The sequence below is a fragment of the Leptidea sinapis genome, chromosome 21 (assembly GCF_905404315.1).
Source record: "Leptidea sinapis chromosome 21, ilLepSina1.1, whole genome shotgun sequence".
NCBI classification, from domain to species: Eukaryota; Metazoa; Arthropoda; class Insecta; order Lepidoptera; family Pieridae; genus Leptidea; species Leptidea sinapis.
In genome coordinates, this window is record NC_066285.1 from 13,430,696 (window position 1) to 13,449,364 (window position 18,669).

The following is an 18,669-nucleotide window of genomic DNA, read 5'->3' on the forward strand; positions in this document are numbered from 1 at the left end:
TTACATTTAGGTACATAAAATAAAGGATAAACTATAGCAAGGAACTCAGAGTAGTGTGGCTCATATTGTTAAGTTAAAGAAGTTTGTTTATGAATCAATAATTGATATAAACGGAATCTGAGAAGGCATTGTTAGAGTACTTTTAAATGAAAGCATGTTCCGACCCCCCGCTTATATTAGCGTGTTGTTCCCGTGTTCCCGGTCCACCCCGCTGCCCGCCCTCTCCTGTGCACTGGGCGCTCACATTCATCGCTACTCCGCGCGCCAACGCTCTCTACCGACTCTACTCTACTCTAGCTCATTCCGGAGTCGATCGTCACTGTGACAGCACGTGTCTCTCAGCACACAGTGACTCACAAACTTTTTCGACGTGCCGTATTTTACTCGTAAATCGAATAAATAAATCTTAAAACAATTGAATTATAACGCTCAGTGGCTTCTTTAGACGTTTTAGTGTAAATTAAACTGTACGTTGTAGTGTAATAATAGTGATTTATGTTAAGGTGTTTTGGATTTTTTATTTACGTATCGTCAGTCATTAGAAAACTACAAGAATCCAGGTGAAATTGTCGAAGGTAAGCTTCTAATGCATATTTTATAGAGATGACGTTTTTAAAAAATGACGTGTTCAATAGTGTTTCTGCCTGTTTTAGTGAAATTTAAAGTCATTTCAACAGACTTAACACATATAACACTAGACACAAATAAACAATATATTAGTCAAAACGCACACGAATGTCTTGTTATATAAAGTACAATAATTATAAATAATTACAAGTTCCTCGAACAGCTGTTGTCTGTCAAACACTCAACACGCACTTGTCTCCATGCTTTCTTGTGAGTAGGTACAGTTTATGTTCACTTACATGGACTTAAATTTTGTTTCATTCAAAGTTTTTGTTATTTCGCAAATGGGCAAGCATATTACTAATAGTTTGTAATTCAGAAATACATAAATGTATGACATTAATTATTGGAGACTAATATAATTTAAGTTTCCTCATGAGTAAGTACCGTGCGCATGTAAAGCTCACATGACAATAAATTTTACAACTTGACAAAATAAAAGGAAAAACAGGACAACCCAATTGACAACTCCCTTTATTAGGAGTCGGTTAAAATATAGAAATAGGTTTGTATAATATATGTGGAGTGTCTTCATGAAAGAGTAATGTATGCTTGTTTGTAGAGGATTAAGACGACGTCGTATGCGAGCTCATGTGTTCATGTATAATGTGATGGTGTCGCCCAGCCACGGGCCGCGACTCTCTTGTTTTAATGATTGTGCCTTAATTAAGACTCGCTGCCACATCCCACCAGACCACCAGGGAGGGTTCTTCTCCTCATTACACACACATAGTGTAACACAACGTGCTTTTATCATAATATGTATACATATTATAAAACTTATGTGTCTGTATAAATAAGTATATATTATCAAAACAAAGGCAAAGTTCTGAATGTTATATGATGCTTATATTATAGAAAACAAAATGTGGGCACGCTGAGCACTTTATTGTGTGGGTATTGAATGAGACACGGTCAACTGTATAACGATCTGGAAAAGTTGGTTCGAGTCTACTAAAGGATTGCGATAAGTCAGCAAAATTTACCGGAGAATCACATACATTGTAATTTTCAAGATACTATGATATATTTATATAAAACATATTTGTACTTCGTATTATTACGTTATCAAGATCAAGTTCACTTCCATCCGGACCATTTCTGGCTGTCTGTCTGTCTGTCTGTCTGTTTGTTCTATCTCAGAAGCGAAGGCTGGAGCGGTCCTGACAGGAGTCTACTTGATCAGTGGAGCGATGAGAGGAGCAGGTCAAGAGTAGTAACGAACAGAAAGCTTATGTTAAGGAATACCGACGTGTGGAGGAAGCCGCGCGGCGGAATTAGCGAGTGATTAACGTTAATGTGAGAGAAATGAGTAGCTCTTGATTATTTAAATTGATATAATTTTTTAAACAACTACCCTGCGTAATAAATAGTTAACACCAATTAACTTTTGAGATTTACATTAATGAATTATGATCGACGAATAGTACAGCGAAAAGGATATTATTATTATTAGCATAATTGTGTTGATTCTGATAATTAACATAATAATGAATACAATATTGTATCTATAATTAATTGCAATATGTTTCGAGTTATGCAATTTAATGAAATCTTATTATTTTGGTGTGATCGATTAAAATTTTCTACTACAACGATTAACATAGCAATATAGAAATACTTTATTATCAATTAAACTAAATATAATTGAGAATGCGCTGTGTCTGTACAATGGAGGGTGAGGTAATTACAAGATCCAATTTAGAATTGCCGACTCTACACTTTGCTGTTAGTTTGAAACAAAAGCTTAATTAATTAACTCGAGAACAATTAAGTTCAGTGCCATAATACTCTCAACAATTACGAGGAATTCGGTGTATTTTGAATCCGTCCGCGTCGGCAAATGGCGACGAGTCTCGAATCGGATCCTATCCGACACTAATACACACACATATACATTTATTAAACAGTGAACGCAAACAGACGGCTAATTGGTAGATGTTATAATTAATTAGAAGCTTTACACTTAACTCGACATGTTTCATTTATACGTATTACAATTACGAAAATAAAATAATATGTATTATATGTAATTAAATTATTATCTACTTAAATTAAATAAAATTCTTATCAACATTTCAAATGGTTATATTTATTTTGTAATTTATACGGCTAATGAACATAATACTAAATTAATACGTGTTCATTATTATTGTTCACCGGAGAAAAGTAATTAGTGCTTGCACTTAAGTTTCGCCATATCGCCAATTATTAACCGCCGTTAGTTTGTGATATAGCTGATGGAGCCGGAACTAACGACGCAGTTTAAAATGTAACAACATGCAGATCTTTCCAATTAAGAGAAGCGACATTGTAAGCGAGGCGCGGACAGCGTGGCGTCCGTATCACACTACTGCGGGTGAGGACGCGGGCTGTGGACAAGCTACAAGCGACAGCGGCCCGCGAAGAGAACGGACACGCCGCGACTCGTTAGTGGGATTGTTTGTTAGCCGATGTATGTAAAATGTGTTTATTTGCACGTACGCTCCGGGCTAAAAAAATATATGAAAAGACCCTTTTAAGACTTTTAATGATTTCCCGGCAAAGGGAAATTGGGTTAGTTATTTTCCCCGGGGTTGCCCCTCGTTAAGTTTTAATGGGGTAGCTAGCTACGACGTAATCAAACGTGCTTATTTAAGTTAACGACGTTTACAGGTTCGTACACTTTGTGGTCAATAGACGCGACTTAACAGAGCGTTCCCGTGGAAGTCTTTGTTGTTGTTAACTGGTTCATTCATTAAATAATAATAATTGTGTATCTTCTTATAACTTTACCTTAATCATAATTTATAATTCGTAAACATAACGTTAAGTCTTAAATGATTAGGTTTGTTCCTTCTAATATTATATAATGAGCCTGGAGTCCCGAGCCAGCTGTTACTTAAAGGAGTCTGTTCCTATATATCTGGATGTACCTATATATCTGGATGTACCTATATATCTGGATGTACCTATATATCTGGATGTTCCTATATATCTGGATGTACCTATATATCTGGATGTTCCTATATATCTGGATGTACCTATATATCTGGATGTACCTATATATCTGGATGTTCCTATATATCTGGATGTACCTATATATCTGGATGTTCCTATATATCTGGATGTAGGCACAAATACTAATTAATCTTGAGTAAAACGTCGACGCTTGCTTGTTTTTGCAAGAAACTCAGCTCATTAGAGCAACGAAGCATGTTGATTACATTCTGCAGCGCTTATTAGCGCAAACTCTCATTAGGGACCACTATTGTTGTAATTAAACAACGAGTGGCGGCGGCTGGCGGCGGGTGGCGACGCCGCCATGGACGCGAGCTTGCCTCCAGCCCGCCGCGATAACGCTCAACCACATTAATTGTATCGTGAGTGGCGATCAATTGTTAAAATTTAATGAACAGCTCAATTACTGCGAGGAATATTGCAAGTGGGTGCTCGTGGTTACTACCTTGTCTCTATTGTTGTGGTGCGTTGTAAGAAGTGGAGGTGTTTGGAGTGGAGTGGGTCACACAATTACGGGAAGCCACTCAGTGTTGTCGACGACACCTTCGTGATGCCGGCGCGCCTCTAATTGGACCAGTGAGCTCCGCTACCCCCAACACTTATAATTGGCTCGCCCGGGCCCGACAGCTAACAAGAGAGCTTTTCTTTAAAATGTTTATTCGCTGTCATTGTTTATAATGGGGTTCAGAAATGTGGAGTCATCAGGCGCACTCTTAATAATAATATTATTCATAGTCTGTGGTGGTTGGTTGTCACCACGTTCTCTGCTCCCTCCAGAACCTCGGCAGTAACAAACAGATTGTTGAAATCATAGTTTTGCACAGCGAACACTTGGATTTCAAAAACAATACAAAAAAATAAAGAAAAATGTTCTCTATATCCTTTTCTGCACCCGTCAGGTATACTTGAATGATAAATTTCATGATGATCGGTTGTCAAAGTCAAAGTGAAATAAACTTTATTCAAATAGGCTCAAACAAAGCGGTTTTGATACGTCGATTTAAAAATATTTAATTAAAATAACTGAATCTGAAATAATATATTCGGAAAAAATAGAGCTCGTGAAATAATATAAAGAAACTCAACGGCCACTCTTTCAAGTTACATAAAGTATTTTACAATAGCTGTAATATTCGTGAATAAATAATTTATAAGGTGGTGCTCGTTAAATCGTTTTATATATGAAATATTTCATAAAAAGTAATAAACAGCTGACGTATTCCAGTATATAAAGGAGAACTTCAAAAGGAACTTTAACATCAAGAAGGAAAAACACAAATTAAACCGCTTAGGAAAACCTTGGCTTAGGAAACTCTTGATCTGGGAACAAACCGACACCTGTACTATGTTCCCTTAAGCGAATGGAAGAAGAACGAAATTACTAAAAACAAATTGCATAAAATTAAAAAAAATATACCAATCAGAAGGCTCTACGTCATTTATTACAATATCGCTATAATGTACCCCTGACATTACAATGTCACTAAAACTAGTCCGTTAAATTGTAAAAAATGAAGTCGATTGACAATCTACCGTTAAATTATAATATCAAGAGGCTTTGACAATATAGCTGCGACATAATATATTATATTCTATTTGATACAATCCTCTCATTCCCATTCAAAGTTCAATTTGATATCTTCAAACCTGTAGTCACTGTAACTCGATAGTATCATAGGACCACTAAAGGTAGTCTTATGTTTTGAGTGACAAATCTAATTTTATTCTCGACTGGCCGCGCGCCGGTTGCCGCCCTCCTTGCCCCGATCAGACCTTATCCAAATTGGATCTTGAATAATAAAGAATCGGGGCGATTGGATTTTATTCCTTAAATTCAATTAGCACGCGAGGGTCGTATGTGACTGCAGACGAAAGATAGAGGCACATTATCGTATTAAAAGGGATCTGGGGTTTCATATAGAAGGGCGAATAGCCCTACGGTTATGACGCTCGGAGTTATTGTAATCTACTTACGGGTTACCTACTCGAGTCCGTTACGCTAATTCAGGTTAATAATGTGACTCACATTGTCTGCAGTTGTAATTTATATAATTATTAGTATGGTATATGACATTTCTTTAAGTATCGCTTAATATTTGTCTATTTCTTATGATGTTGTCTCCAAATCTGGATTTTTTGGATGTATGAGTGTGATTTTTTACTATTTAATTAAAAGTATTGCAAAAGTCAAAACAAGTTTAAAAAGAAATCTCGACAGTAATAAACATCAAAGTGATCCGTTGTCGCGACGTCTAGTACTACCTTGGTACAGTTACATAAGGTCGTATGCGACTATGACGTCATGCTCGCAGCATAGCAAAAATTAATTTTTCTGAATTTGAAACGTCGGCCGCGGCCGCAATGTTGTGATGCCCAGGAACGATAGAAAGATCATGAATTGAATTGAAGTGACGCGGCAGTCTTCTAATATCAATTTATATACAAACATAATGTAACAGTAATTTATGCTGCAATAGAGGATTGAAAATATTCAAAGTATTTTATTAAACCAATCCCAACCATATTCTTATTAAAATTATCAAAAACTACCTTTAACTTTAATGCAAGCCTTTATCTGTTTCACCACGATTCTTTATATTAGCAAAATGTCTCTGTTGGTAATTCAGTCATTGCTTTTTCTAGACATCTCTTTAGTGACTTGATGTCTTCGTGTAATTTGTGTAGCTGGCCATGTCTTCTAAAACCGATCATAACTTGTAATCAAACGTCTCCGCCAAACTTGAAAGTCCACGTTGCATTTTTATAACGTGTTTTTGCTAAGAGGTCTTCCAACACGATCCTGATTCATTTGACTAACTTCCTTCCTAATTCACTCGTTTTTCACAAAAATGAATCTTATTTATTTTTATATGAACCCGATATAGTCTTAATTCGTTCGATAACTTCTGTCTGTTGAAAAATTCGAAACTTCGCTATCCGTCGAATTTCTCTTATCTAGTTGTTTAACTGAGGATTGAAAAATCGGCCCTCAGTGACTTAGTGACAGTTTTCCGACCACTTGCGAAGCTTCTTAGGAACTCATTTCTCTCTCTAAGATTACGTGCCCTTTAATTGTGCAAATTATTTTATAAAATAATATAATATAATTATAAGTTTGGTTTAAAATATTAGCTTTAAATAGCCTTGCTCGTTTATTGTATTCATTTGAAAATAGATTTTTTACTACTTCAAAAAACTGCTGCAATTAATTGCAAACATTATATTAAATTAATTTTAATAACTACTAACAAATATTGTGTTAACAGACACTGAAACAATTCTGAGGGGTCCATTTTTCTGTCTCCTTATCCAAAGGACCACAGGGCAACCTGTTACCAAGAGTCCGCTGCCCGTCCGTCTGAGTGTCAGTCTGTGTTTCGTAGACCGCTATTGTAAGAAGATCGCTGACGGAGTGTGTTGACGACATAACAACAAAAAAAAACGAAATAATGAACTCTCAAATGACGAAGTAACTTAAAAGTGTTCCTCTCAACAGAGGTCCTTATAAGTTCATATTGTTATATAATCGTTCATGGAATTGAATCGAGAAAGCTATTTAACTTAACAACTACAAATTTATAAAAACCACACCCATCCCTAGTTAAATTACAACCACTGTTTAAAGTATGATTCAGTCTTATCTTAATTAAGATAAGCTATTAAGATTATATGTTGAATTTTAATAGGAATACTCTGTTTTCATTTTAATTGAATTGCGATATTAATATTAATGGAGATACAAAATGCAGTTCTATAATCTTGAATACATTATAGTAGGTAGGTAGAGGTATCTACCTACACATGACACTGGTGACGTGTGTGTATAATGTAATATGCATTTTTAATACCCCTTGCAATATCAAGAGGAAAATATATGAAAGTATTAGTTTATCTCAGATTATCATTTGTTAGATAAAGATAAATTATTTGACAACTATGTATAATTAACTTGTTTATGGTTATTGGATTTCAATACCTAAAGGTACTTACAGAAATATAATTCATGATCAAATTATCATTGAGGAAACTGACTGTAAATATTTTGCTATTCAATTGAAAAGTGACAGCTTATCTATTATTATTAATTTTGAATCGAACTCAATTGATTTTGTATTATTTCTGGTTGCCTTCGTTCACCCATAACGTGATTCTGTTAGTTTCCACCGAGCTGGTGCGGCGCCAGTAGCGACCCAGCTTACGTTCCGTTGTCTGCGGACTCTATGATCGACGCTCTGTTTGTATACATGTGTTAAATGTAAAAGAAAATATCCATCAAAGTTATCTGTCATTGTAGACACTCACGGATGAGGCTATAAAGTAAATAACTTCCATAACAAATTATCATAGTAGAGTAGAACGGACACATGGCGCGCTATCTTTATTAAATGAACACACGCGTCCACCTCCGCCATTACGTTTGTATAAATATAATAAACTGCCATATTATCGCTTCTGCGTTTGACGTAAACATCGAAATCTACTTTAACTAATGGAAACGATTTAATGAAATATGTGCGGCCGCGCCAATGGCGTCCAAGTGTCGTGAAGCTCTCTACAGTGTACCGATATTATTAACCACACGATACAAATAATATGCATCTTTGTGCATCACTAGTTTTGTAGTTATATTTTTATCAATTCTAATGACAGCATTCAGTTTCCACCACTGACTTTTCCAATAAATTAGTCTTAACCATAGCTATATAAATGGCTGCAGTTTTTGAACATCAAAGCATATTTAGTAATAATAATCTCTACTTGTACCCGGGTCCCGGTCACAAGTCCACGCTGCGTAATATACAAACATATCTATATTCCTACATGTCATGCAATTACTACTAAAGTATACAATACCATGCGGCATATTTTAATTAAAGTGTTTTAAGCCGTACTCAATCACGCATAATATATTGACGTTATACTTGATTGGCGCGCCACATTGATCCAATTTAAGTTATAATTAAAATAGTATGTAACAGAAGTATTTAAATTGGTACTAATTAACTTCAACTAAAATCGATATTATTTTCAATTTAGTTTTTGGAAAATGTTAAGACGTAAGAAGACGATCTTTTTATTTAGAACACAACACAAACGTTTCCTCAGACCGTACAGAGTTATGTATTACTATTTATAGTGCTCATTGAATTATATATTTGCATAAAAATAATTGCCTATAGCGATTTGCAAAGCAATGGCGTGCGGCACAACCTTAAAAGCAATATCCGGCAAACCGTGCGGCGCCCGGAAATGAACCGGAAACAGTGGTGTATTAAGCTCAGGTAGCTCTGGCTTCCATTTATAAACGCTCCCAGCCGCGCTTCATCCATCGCGATCGCCTCCACTGCCGCTGAGCCACCAGCCGGCGCCCGGCAGCCACTCCGCCTGATACCGCCATTGTTAATTTGTAACCAACACTCAAACACGCCGCACACTGAGCTTCTCTGACGTTGAGCGCTTACAACTTAATGGAGGCGGCATTTATAAATTTACTTATTCTTAACACCGCGGCTTTGCTCATTTTTTGCACAATAACGCCCATAAATTTGTTTTGTTTATGAAAGACTAAGTGTTTAATAAGTGAGCTTTGTTTTGTGAACGTAGCACAATATATACTTGTTACGTTAGCTACTTTCGTACTGCCCCTGTAAGTGTGACATTCTGTCTTGTTCGGAGTTGGCATGGCTACATACTCCTGAGTCTCGGTTTGGTTAATTACTATGAGGATATCTCAGTCTTCATAGGGCGGCGGTGTTATACTCCGTAAATATTCAAATATCTTCATAAACGAAACAGCCTTCTTATATTATACCGCAGACCCGACAGATGATGTTAATAAATAAAATACTGTTTTTTATGAATTATATCCTAAAATATGTTCCCTGTTGTTATAATGAAATTGTTTCACAGCAGATATGTCCATACAAAGCAAATATTGGAAATTAAAATATTTATCGGTCCTATATCGAAATAAAAACTATCCTAATGTCAAGTTGGACTAAACTGCACTCCATGAAGTAATCCCCATTAATGTCAGACACTGGATTTATATATTTTTTATTTATAAAGCACAGAATAAGAAAGCAACCGCACAAGACAATATCTAAAATGATATTCTCGGGCCTGAACTAACAGTGAAATGAAATAAAGTCCGCCAACAAAAGTTTGCAAATCCAATATGATTTGGCGCGTCGGTAAACATCGGCGGCATCCCCGTGATATCACAAACGAATAACATTAAACTTTGTATGGATTGAATGTAGAAAACCAATTTCGGTGCTCGGCGAACGCGAGCCAATAGGATGAGGGTGTCAGAACGGTTTGACAGCTCTCTGATTGAAAAATACGGAAGGCTGTTTATAGAGTAAGTGAGCTGGCGATGTGGCGATGTGGCACTGCATATAATACCATATAATAACGAGTTCCGAGCTTCCGAGGGGTATTCCAATATGACTGACGATTAAATTATTTATAAGTAGCTAAAGATGATATTATTCAAAGGAGATGGGCAAAATGTGCCCCAAAGAGAACAAAAATAAATGTATTACAAATGACAATTCTTAAAAAAGCTCAGTTTTTATAAAATTTATTAATTCATAATTGAAGATGATGAAAAAAAATCTCCTAAAAATTTAATTTGACCCGTAAGCTGTCTCTTCAACATTGCTATAACATAATATTAACAAAAACAGAACATTAAAAAAAACGCAAATCTTCCGTTCCTGAGCCATTTTGGAAAGATACAAAAATATGTTTTAGTACATAAAAGAATTGCTTTTATCATAATCATTAATTCAATTCTATTCTATTCTAAGGGTGGTAGATTTTGACGTTCAATAAGTGATTATAAATCCTATTTTGAATAAAAATATTTGAATTTGAATTTGAATTCAATTAATTCTAAATCATTAATTCAACTCAATCAAATTAAAATCATTAATTAATATGTACCATGTATTTTAAATTCGGTTTTTCTTCATACAACGTTTGATAATTTATTTATATTAAGATGCACTAAGTCAAAAAAATACGATGATGAATATGTTACTACCAACTTAGAGGTAGACGTGCCGTTTCGTGCGGCTGCATATCTGTCTTTATATTGATGGGTACTTTTGATTTCGACTTCCGTTAAGTGCCAAGTAAACAACTGTAAACATTTGTCACGTTCTTGTCAAAAGCTAATGCGGCAAAGGCGTTAAGGTTTTGCTAAAATAGAGTTCCCCGGCTGTTAGCGACGCTAAATAAATTTGTGAGTTACGTTAACACTAGCACGCTAATTTCTCTTTTAACCTAAATTGGTTACACTTTGTATGTTTTCAATTTATTATGCCAAACAGACACGTGAATTCCAATATTGTTGAAACTTAATTGTTAATTTCATGTAGTGAACTGAAACAAAGGTATTGTTAAAAGATTAACGCCCTTTTGGCCCGCTATTTTCTTTCAAATGGATTGTTAACCGCACTTAATGATTCCATCCTGAAAGAGCAATGAAACACTGCTCAATTGTCATCTGATAATCTTTAGCTCATAATGAAAAGCTAGAACTCATTGAACTTGTCATGGTACAAGTGAAAGGAAAACGTTTTCCTTTTGACAATAAGGGACGAGACCAATAGGATGTTTAGCTGATGACACTTGATACGCCCTGCCCATTACAATGAAGTGCCGTTTAGGATTCTTGAAAAACCCAAAAATTCTGAGCGACACTACAATTGCGCTCGTCATCTTGAGACATAAGATGTTAAGTCTCATTTTCCAGTAATTTCACTACCTACGGCACCCTTCAGACCGAAAAACAGTAATACTTACATATCACTGCTTCACGGCAGAAATAGACGCCGTTGTGGTTGTACCCATAATCTATCCGGCATACTGTGTAATTACTAGCGATAATCAATCCCAAGCTGTCTCCTCGTTAAGATAATCTGCAGTAGCTTATTAAGACTTTCTGCAGACATTTTTAATAAACCTTTTTAATTTATTATTTGTTTCATGCTTTGAATTCTTCATAAATGAAGCTATAACGTAGCGCACTCCTCGACTATATTTATTACTTATACAAATATTATTTCATTATTTATTTGACAACCACGAGGCCTCTCTATAGTCGCGCGGCCGGTCGCTGGATCAATATTCGATTATGTATTGATTTGTTATAAATTTAAATGTTAATATTACGTGTTTGGTGCGTCGGTGGCCCAATGGTTAGGGCTGCTGCTTCTCATCCGGAACGCTCCGGTTCGATTTTTAAGCAATCTTCAGATTAGGCCAGTGACACTGTAAAGCTTGATCGCATCAGATCAATAGATTTAATGGTTTTTTGTTTTGCACCCATCCTACTGACTGTGCCTAGTTTGTGTCCAGGTTATTAGTGTACGATTGTGTCAATTTAACTTATATTTAACACTCCGTGCATCGAATAACTAACTGTTTCACATGACGTGTAAACGTTGCCGTCATTGCTGGGGTCCCGGTCGGGGCTGCTCCTACTCGAAGTTAATTATTAACTCGATCGACGGAACGTTTTAATGGGCGGGATCCTTTACCGTCAAGTGAGCCCTATGCTCGTTCGTTGATGTTCAATATAGAAATAAAGTGACATTTCTTAAAGGTACATCTGTGAGAGCATTCGCTCCCCAGATATAAGTTCCCGATGATGAACGACCAAGGCATGATGCACGTTATGAAATATCTCATAAACAGACGCGTTTGAGATACGACCCTCTACTCAATATATCATGAATTTGGACATTAGCATTCAGCTATTGGAATTTTGCAGATGATTTTCCTCCAGAATGTGTCCGGAACGAGTGAATCGCTGCAAGGATGTCGGACGGGATACGAGCTCAGCGATTCATTTAAAACGGCAAAATTAAATGTCTAGGAGATTACAGCGGGACTGCGAGGATTACTCAGAGATAACTAAGACATATATTGAATTGGTTTTCTAACTTTTATTAAACGCATATATACCGACTTTGACGGTTCATTAAATTCGATAAAACTGGTTCATTACTTATGATTGTTGTGATAACCTCCCGTAGCTTGTAACTCAGAGTTCAGGAACCCACGAGTGGGTGGACGTGTTCAAATTGTTATTCTGAAAGCTTTCTAGTGTCGATAATTATATATCTTAAAAGCTTTTAAGTTTTTAAAATACGGTTAAGTACTTAAGGCGACAGATAAGCATCAAATTAAAGTTTTAAGTAATCTATAATTAGTAAATTTGTGACCAGAAATTATGAGTTTCGATTGCTTCAATTTTTTTTTAAATAATCTTAGGTAGTCTGTATATAGCTCTTAATATTCTTAATATGTGTTTATTTTATCTCTATATCTTTTATTAATTTTATAAATTATGACTTTTAGTAAGTTTCATGTTATACAGCTATGATAGTAAATTTAAGAAGTTTTACGAATTTCATAGCTTTTTCTGACTATTTGAATTAAATTAACTTAAAATTAAAAAAATCTTTAACAATTATAGTCATGATGAAAAGTTTTTCATAAAAAATATGACGTTCTACGTTACCTTTAAGTATTATCACTTAAGCGAGGTATTTTAATATTATTGACTTACAGAATGTTCCGAGAAACATTACACAACCTTGTTGGTATTAAAACAATTATAATCGTCATCCAGGCTCGAATTTGTTTCGAGTCACGAAGCTCCGCCGAGTCCAATTGAATCACGTCTTAATTACGAAACGGCTGAATATTTAATTAAAAGTTTGTGCACGCGAGAGAGTCCTTTCCTTACTCCATGTGTACGAGATGGAGTCTCCGTCGATGTCGGCTGAAGCTCGACATCCGGCTCAGTCGACGAGGGTTTTTAATTGAACGCCGGCGATGGCCCGATGTTACTCGTTAAGTGATTCACAGTTAATCGCCACGTTTTTGGTTCGGTAATGGAAGAAAGTAATTTTCAATTAACAGAAGCGATAATGGATTGCGGTGGCTTATCTCGCCTAATAGCCAATCCATTTTTATTAATGCACTATATTAAATTGATATTTTCACATGGGGATAAAAAATTTGATTACTTACTTGTTTTATTAGTAAAGGGTTTTTCTTATGAAATTGTAAATGAATCAATTTTTGTAATTGGTAATGATCTACTCACTGGTACTGCGCGAGACGTGATGACAATGATTTGGCATTGTCTTACGGCCGTTTTCAACAACGTATCTCTAGTTACGGATACATTGCTGTCACCGTTTAATGACAAGATCTTATCTATCCATAGTTATAGTCCAATTCTCTATGTCGATAGGTTATTGAAATGTAAGAAAGCGTAAAAGGATAGATTTGTCTACCTCTAGTAAGTTAAACCATGGATAGATAGGTTATTGAAAACGGCCGTTAATTTGGTTGCATACAACGATACGTAATAATATAGGCATAATATAGGTAATATTAGGTACTATTATCAGCGTGTGGCAGTAGAGTTCGGTAGACTGGGAAGAGATGCTTATTGTTATGCTGATGTGGTCCTGTGGCTTGGGTTATGGCGATGCTATCTTAGGATGAAATCACCAGTGAACTTAAAAAATACTATAACATGCCTCCAGGTCTCTAAAAAGAGCTATTGTTGAGTTGTTCACTCGACAAGGCTCACCACGGAAATCATTCCGGTGCCAGGATGACTTGCTGGCACATGACGCAAAAGAGAAAGCTGATCTACTGGGTTCTTTTTTCGAATCCAAGTCGACTCTGGGTGAGCAAGGTGCTACACGACCGTTATTTCTAGAGAAAAAAGTAATAACTCAAGCTGGCCTGATAGTATTCCCCCTCTAGTGTTGCGGGAATGTCCTCCGAAACTGAGCCTTTTCTAGCTCATTCCAGTTTAACCATAAGAAAACAACAGCTTGTGCGTTCATTGCTAAAAAGTTGTTCTTTTGGGGTATTCCCTCTATTCCAGATCACTCTTGTATCAGCATGCTCTTCGTTGATCTTTCGAGCGAACCTTAAAAGTTATCTTCCTTCCATTCTTTATCAGGCTCACGAGCTGCAGCCGTCATTACCCTCGGTACAGCGGTTTGTGTCTTGACGTCATATGGACACATTACAGCATTGCATAAGTAATGTGATCACAGCTGTCATGGAGTACCAGAGAGGAGTATGTGTGTCCTCCAATATGACCGCGGTGCACACAACGGGTCGCTATCGATAATTAATAACAATTGATTGTCAAGTTGCCACACTAATCGAGATATTAACATTTTGTCGCAAGTAAATTTCTAGATTATGTAACTATTTCGTTGCCAATGAATGAAATTAATGTAAAACATATAAATTATGTTTCCAATAAACATAATGAGCGGTCATTAAGCTATAATATTATTCAGCTAATGAGCTCAACATTTATGGGCAAAGACAACGCGACAAGTTTGATGTCAATCAGAATTATTATCGATATAAGTGGGAACCGGACTGTGTTGGATATCCTCGGCAAAAACAACCATTAATCGGATTAAGCATACAGGAACCAATTAAGGCTTTAAGTGCCGATAATGTTACCTCCAACTTGAGAAATGTTGTTTAAAGCTTATGATATTAATTCTCATTAAGATTGTAAACCAATTAGGTCGCGTGTTTTTATTATTTATATTCTTATCTAGAGAGCAGTTATCGTTGATCATATTAATACAAGTGTTTTTGAGTTGTCTATACGAGCTGTAGTAATGAACAAACCAATTTATTATTTCTATTAGTAAAGCGACTTGAACCTTTACTTTTTGTTACAAAAAACTATATTTAATTTCCTGCTCTTGAATCGATTTATTATTAATGAATAATTAATATTAACATATATATACATATGCTTAATTAATTTTCTGTTTTTGCCATTCACATGCAAGTCAGGGTTCAACAACTATAATTTGTAATCAATGTAGTATTATTGTGAACAAAATAATCATGTGTACATGTCATCGCGAAATATGATTGATTTAATTAAAGTTGCCATCACCACCACGTCGTGATCGAGTTTTTATCTCGTCCCATAAATATTCATTTTTGGAATTGCACGTTGATGAAGCTATTCGTTTCATGTCCTTATTTGTAGTATATAACATGACTTGGTAATATTATCCTTTCGTAATAAATATATTTGAATAAATTATATGAAATAAGTAATTATATTTAATATTTTTAGAGTTCTTTGGCTTACCTAACTAATATTAAATAACTACTTTTGCTTTTGTTTAAGTTTGTTTGGAATAGGCGTGTATGATTGTTATAAATGTCTGTTGACGTTCTGTACCACCAACATATTTGTTAGACCTCTTACGACTGGGTGTCGTGTTACATTGAACATTCAACAGTGACATTATAATAGGTCACACAGTTAACCTGCAGTTTATGTTAATTTACTAAGTTTTTATAAACAGACCGTTTGCTTAAAGCTTACTTAATTCAAGAGTGCAATCTAAAATATATGTAAATAACTGATTAACATAATTCTATTTAATTTCAATAAGGTCGGCGGCAATTAATTACGTTGTATCCGATCCGTCGTCTGTCTGTGTTGAAACTGTGACTCTTGGTGGGTTTGTTAATTGAACATTAAATATATTATTACGTAGAAGTGTACATTATATATAATGATAAAGTGGTTATTATTTATTAAAGCGTGTAAACAAACAAGTAGATTCTAAAAGTGGGAGAGTCACGCTGCTGCCTTATGACGTCAGCACAATCGGGCCAGACTCGTCCGGGTTACTTACCACACTCGCACAGAATACCGGCGTGAAGTAGCGGCCTAGTGCCGCTATGTTTCGCATAGGTTAGTGTCGAGGACCGGAGGCCATTCCCCCCCGTCCTTCCCCCCCCCCCCCCAACAAAATATGAGAGCGGTCCTAAAAAATAAATTACCCCAGGAGGGTACCGGCTCTTGTAGAGCCGGAGAATCCCTCCCCGAGCATTCGCGCTCGGGCTGCCCCTCGTATTCTGGGGAGGGCACAGTACCGCGTATGTCACAGGACAAACAGGGCAGCAACACCACGGCACCCCGCTCCACGCTTAATGTGGACTTTTGTAACATCCGGGGAATTCACTCCAACTTAAACGCCGTCCACCACCACCTTGAGACGGCGCAGCCGGCCTTGTATTTCCTTACGGAGACGCAGATATCTCGACCTAGCGATACGTCATATTTAACGTACCCCGGGTACAAAATTGAGCATAATTTCATGCCTCATGCCGGGGTATGTGTGTACGTTAGGGAGGATATCTGCTGTCGCCGTCTCGGCAATTTTGAGGGTAGGGGCCTGTCTACTCTCTGGTTTCGCGTAGATTTAGAGGACCGCGTCCGCATCTATGCGTGTGTCTACAGGTCCCATAGTGGTAACGCAGAAACGGATCACCTCATGGGCTGCGTTCAAGCGGCATTTAATGACGTGCTTGCTCAGATCCCCTCCGCTGAAATCGTAGTCTTGGGTGATTTCAACGGGCACAATGCCGAATGGCTTGGATCACGTACCACAGACTACGCAGGGCGATCTGTGCATAATTTTGCATTGGCGTATGGTCTGTACCAATTGGTTGAGTCGCCGACGCGGCTCCCGGATGTGGATAGCCACATGCCGTCCTTATTAGATCTTCTGCTGACTACACATCCCGATGGTTACCAGGTCTCTGTCGACGCCCCTCTCGGAACGTCCGACCATTGCCTGGTCAGGAGTGTAGTGCCTATCCGACGCCAACGTCGCAGACCACCAGCGACCCGCCGCGTTTGGCACTACAAGTCAGCAGATTGGGATAGGATGCGTTCCTTTTTTGCATCCTACCCTTGGGGCAGGGTTTGTTTCCTTTCAGATGATCCTAGTGCCTGCGCCGTTGCAGTAGCCGATGTGATACTGCAGGGCATGGATATTTTTATACCAAGCTCTGTAGTACCGATTGGTGGCAGATCACAGCCCTGGTTCGATGCGTCAGTTAAAGCAGCATCTGACTGCAAAAAACAGGCGTATCGAACTTGGGTTGCGGCGCTGGGCTAAAAGGATCCGAACTGCAAAGTTCTGAAGAGGAAATATATATCGTGCCTCCAGATTTTTTAAGCGGCAAATCGCCCGTGCGAAACCGAAGCACGTCGTCAAAATTGGCGAGCAGCTTTCCAGTTACCCGACCGGAACACGCAAGTTCTGGTCGTTGTCGAAAGCTGCTCTTGGTAACTTCAACCAGCCGTCCATGCCGCCGTTGCACATGAGGAATGACACCCTGGCCCATACGGCAAAAGAGAAAGCCGATCTCCTGTGCACTCTTTTTTCCTCCAACTCGACTCTTGACGACAACGGAAAAACACCGCCGACCATCCCGCGGTGTCAGAGCTCCATGCCTGAAGTACAGTTCCGACAGAAAACTGTTAGGCGAGCTCTGTTTTCGTTGGACGTCAGGAAGTTGAGCGGGCCGGATGGCATTTCTCCAATCGTGCTTAGAACGTGTGCCCCTGAGTTGACGCCGGTGCTAACGCGTTTATTCCGGCACTCTTATTCAAAAGGCGTAGTCCCTGATTCATGGAAGTCAGCCCTTGTCCATCCGATCCCAAAAAAAGGAGACAGTTCGGATCCGGCAAACTACAGGCCTATTGCTATTACCTCCCTACTCTCCAAAATTATGGAGAGCATAATTAACCGCCAGCTCTTGGTATACCTTGAGGGTCACCAATTGATCAACGACCGGCAGTACGGCTTTCGCCATGGTCGGTCGACTGGCGATCTTCTGGTATACCTAACACACAGATGGGCGGCGGCTATTGAAAGCAAGGGGGAAGGCCTGGCAGTTGGTCTGGATATAGCGAAGGCCTTTGATCGTGTATGGCACAAGGCGCTCCTCGCAAAACTTCCATCATTTGGGCTTCCCGAGAGCTTATGCAAGTGGACCTCCAGCTTCCTCACTGGGCGCAGCATACAGGTCGTTATCGACGGTTATTGCTCGAATTCCAAGCCCGTGAACGCTGGAGTGCCCCAAGGCTGTGTGCTATCTCCCACGCTGTTTCTTCTGCATATCAATGATATGTTGGACACCGCCAACATG

At 37.7% G+C, this 18,669-nt stretch overlaps 1 protein-coding gene across 2 annotated transcripts in view; it reads left to right on the forward strand.

The window, feature by feature from the left end:
- Positions 1 to 267: 267 nt before the first annotated feature.
- Positions 268 to 18,669, forward strand: part of LOC126970565 (LIM domain only protein 3-like) — a 64,130-nt gene continuing 45,728 nt past the window's right edge. For both annotated transcript variants that reach the window (XM_050816542.1, XM_050816543.1), the window contains exon 1: positions 268 to 575. The gene's annotated coding sequence lies outside the window, so the exon portion shown is untranslated. The remainder of the gene's footprint in view (positions 576 to 18,669) is intronic.